The sequence below is a fragment of the Ursus maritimus genome (genome assembly GCF_017311325.1).
Source record: "Ursus maritimus isolate PB19 chromosome X unlocalized genomic scaffold, ASM1731132v1 scaffold_X1, whole genome shotgun sequence".
NCBI classification, from domain to species: domain Eukaryota; kingdom Metazoa; phylum Chordata; class Mammalia; order Carnivora; family Ursidae; genus Ursus; species Ursus maritimus.
The window spans coordinates 107190236-107194179 of NW_024423319.1; the positions used below are offsets into that span (position 1 = coordinate 107190236).

The 3944-nt window shown below is 38.5% G+C and overlaps 1 non-coding gene across 1 annotated transcript; it reads right to left on the minus strand.

Moving 5' to 3' along the window:
- Positions 1-2393: 2393 nt before the first annotated feature.
- On the minus strand, positions 2394-2466 carry TRNAR-CCU. Its single transcript has one exon. It is a non-coding gene; the product is annotated as a tRNA-Arg (tRNA).
- Between the last annotated feature and the right edge of the window lie 1478 nt (positions 2467-3944).

Consider the following 3944-nt stretch of genomic DNA (forward strand, 5'->3'; position numbering starts at 1 on the left):
TTAAAAAGAAAATTGAGTACTTCTATATCCAGCAATTGTACTACTGGATTTACCCCAAAGATACAGACGTAGTAGGAGAAGTCCATATACCCCAAGTTCATCTTAGGAGCTTTGTCACATAGCTAAACGGTAATGGAACCGAGAGATGCCCTTCTAACAGATGGGCTGGATTGAAGATGTGGTCCATATATTCAATGGAATATTACTCAGCTATCAAAAAGAATAGTTTCTCAACATTTGCTGCAACATGGATGGCACTGGAGGAGATAATGCTAAGTGAAATAAGTCAAGCAGAGAAAGACAATTATCATATGATCTCTCTCATCTATGGAACATAAGAACTAGGAACATCGGTAGGAGAAGAAAGGGATAAAGAAAGGGGGGGGTAATCAGAAGGGGGAATGAAGCATGAGAGACTGTGGACTCTGAGAAACATACTGAGGGCTTCAGGGGGGAGCAGGGTGGGGGATTGGGATAGGCTGGTGATGGGTAGTAAGGAGGGCACGTATTGCATGGTGCACTGGGTGTTATACGCAACTAATGAATCATCGAACTTTATATCAAAAACCAGGGATGTACTCTATGGTGACTAACATAATATAATAAAAAATATTATTATGATAAAAAAAAGTAAGTAGTATAAGGAATAGAAATACATTTTTGTTGAGTTGAGGCAAAGAAAATGATTTTGTCCTAAAATGAGTCTGGTTATTTAAAGTGGGGAAACTGAGGACAAAATGCGAATGTAAAAAAAGTTGTAGAAGGTTTATACAAAAGGAATTTTTTGAAAGGAATTTATGTGTGGTCAATACTGGCTAAGGTTAAGATAAATTTAAGTAAGTAAATGAATTTTAATACCAAAAAAATGAAAATTGTGTTTTCCCTTTATTAAAGGACAAAGGTTTCTTAAACTATTGGTCTGCTCTTAATAAGAAATTGTAAACAAAAGTTTTTCTTTACCTTTAATGTTATCTGCCTATGGGTGCCTGGGTGGCTCAGTCAGTTAGGCATCTGCCTTCGGCTCAGGATACCATCTCAGGGTTCTGGGATTGAGTCGCACTTTGAACTCCCTGCTCAGTGGGAGCCTGGTTCTCCCTCTCCATCAGCTGCTCTCCCTGCTTGTGCTTTCTCTCACTCTCTGTGAAATACATACATACATATATACATACATAAATGTTTTCTGCCTAAAAAACAAGGATTCTATGTTTTGCCAAAATAATTTCCTGTTTTTCAGGTTTTTGATTACTTGAAAAAAAAAACTGAGTCAAAACAATAATAAAAACAAAAACTGAGTCTTAATATTAAAAAAGCGAAATTTTGCTCACCACTATGTAACCTTCTGTATTTGCCTTTAATATCTTTTATTGTTACTTTGGTTAAATGGATAAATATCATTTCATAACAATTTATGATTCTATTTAATCACATGTTCAAACCTTTTAATATTTTTTAACATACTTCCCAAAATCAAATTCTTTTTTTTTAAGATTTTATTTATTAGAGAGAGAGAGAGAGAACACACGAGAGGCAGGGAGAGGCAGAGGGAGAGGGAGAAGCAGACTCCCTGCTGAGCAGGGAGCCTGATTCAGGACTTGATCCCAGGACCTTGAGATCGTGACCTGAGCCCAAGGCAGATGCCGAACCGACTGAGCCACCCAGGTGCCCCACAAAATCAAATTCTAAAATAAAGTCTTTTGGCCACAATCTGAGGTGTTACCAAGGGCCCATGGAACATTTCAAAGATTTTGTGAGACATTAAACTACATAGGCTTGTTTGCTATGTTAAATGACATGAGAAGCATTGTCAAATAAGTGGTACTAAACTGTCTTAGATTAAATTTGTATAGCTGTATTATTAAGACAAGTATTCTAAAAATAGAGGAAACTCCTAGAAATGAGATGTCCTGGTATGTTAACTTGAAATGTTCATTTACAGTTACTGTCTTACTCTGATGCTGTTGCAAATGTGTTTTATATTCAAAGATACTCGTAGAAAACCTCTGAGTATAGGTTTCTGATAACCTTAAGATCCTAAAACTGAACTGAGTAAGAATTTCTAAAACTAGGGGGAAAACTGGATTTAAGCAGAACAAAAAGTAATAACATGGAGGAACTACATGAACTGAGGAGGGTAACTGTAATTATTAGGACTTTGTTTAGAATGTTGCTGACTCTTTAAAAAATGCTTTGATTTTCCAAATTAAAAAAACAACAACTCTTAAGCTTATTGATTTACAGCAATTTGATAAAATATAACTTTGTGAACAAAATTGAAACGTTTATCTTTTGTCCCTACCTGATCCCCCCAGAATTCAGAAACTATCAGTGAGTGTTCTTATTTTTTTTAAAGATTTTTAACTTTTTAAAAAGATTTTATTTTTAAGTAATTTCTACACCCAGCGTGGGGCTTGAACTCACAACCCTGAGATCAGGAGTCTCGCGCTCCACCAGCTGAGCCAGCCAGGCACCTCGAGTGTTCTTGTATTTTTATGGCAATATATATTTGCATAAGTTCAATAAAAATCTGTTTTCCTTGTAGCAGGACACAATTAGAAGCATGGATTATATGACACAATTGAAAGTTGAAGACTTTGGCTGCTTCCATTTTGACCTCAAACTTTCTAGCTGGGTTCTTCTTTCTGGCTGATTTCTTGGCAGATCTTTTTTTTTTTTTTTTTAAGATTATTTATTTATTTATTTGAGAGAGAGAGCAGAGTGTGAGAGAACATGAGTTGGGTGGGGTAGGGGCAGAGGGAGAGGGAGAAGCAGGCTCCCTGCTAAGCAGGGAGTCCGATGGGGGCTTGATCCCAGAACCCTGGGATCATGGCCTCAGCCAAAGGCAGACGCTTAACGGACTGAGCCACCCAGGCGCCCCTGTATTTCCCATTTTGATTGGAAAATAAAAAATGAGATTTAAGAAACCCAATTCAGTATGAGAAATATTTAATACTACATAAAACAATGACAAGTAGATTAAGGTTATAAGCAGGTTGCTGAAATGAAAGCCTGCTTGATTTCCCTTTAGTAAGGAAGATCCTTTGAGATCCCATGTGTTGCCTCATCTCCACAGAGCTTGCATGTTTGAAAAATGTGCTACTGGTGTTTTTGCAGGCACCCAGAGAGAAGTCATTTAGTATATTCAACAACTTTACTTTTCAGGTAGCATCCAATTGTTTTATGCCTCCAGTGTCCAAAGTGTCCTAGAGGCCCTGGCTCAGAAACACTTGCGTGAATCCCTCAGGTTGTGTCTCTTCTGGGTGCCCTTTCTTGAAGTAGAGTTAGCTGGTTGAAGCATAGCCTTTCTTCCTGGAGAGCAGGTGGCCTCTGCCTTTCGGACATCCTCCTTGAACATTCTGCTTCAGGAGTGGGACTGGTGGCATGTGGTCCAGAAGCATCTCCTGTTAGACAAGGGGATGAAGGCCTTCAAATTTCTTGGGGCTGCTCCTGACCAGGCCACATTCTCGCTTGGCTCTGAAGCCAGATTGACCCTTGATGTTGTGCTGTTCCACAGACGTGGGGGTGTGGGTGTGCTAGTGAGAAGGGACCGCAAAGTCTTCCCCTTCTGGAAGTCACGAGTAGGTGGCTGAGCTAAAACCTGGACTCAAAATATTTCTTATTCCATTTCTCCTCTTTTTATCTTTTAATGTGTATAGGACTATGTAATAATCAAACAGCATGACAAGGCAAATGCATCTTCAGCATTCTCAGATGACATCAACGATTGATGACCAATCATCCAAAGAGTTCATTCTTACCATAATGTGCTGAGTCATTTTTATTTTTCTCAGGCGAGGAAAAAAACATTACCAAACTCTCACTCAACTCGTATTACTAAAATATTTTTTCCTCTTTTTAAAGACTACTGCATATATGATTTTTACAGTGAGCAGGGAGCTAACTGTACATGACTAAAATTCATGTGCCTGCCATCCTCCCAACCCCGG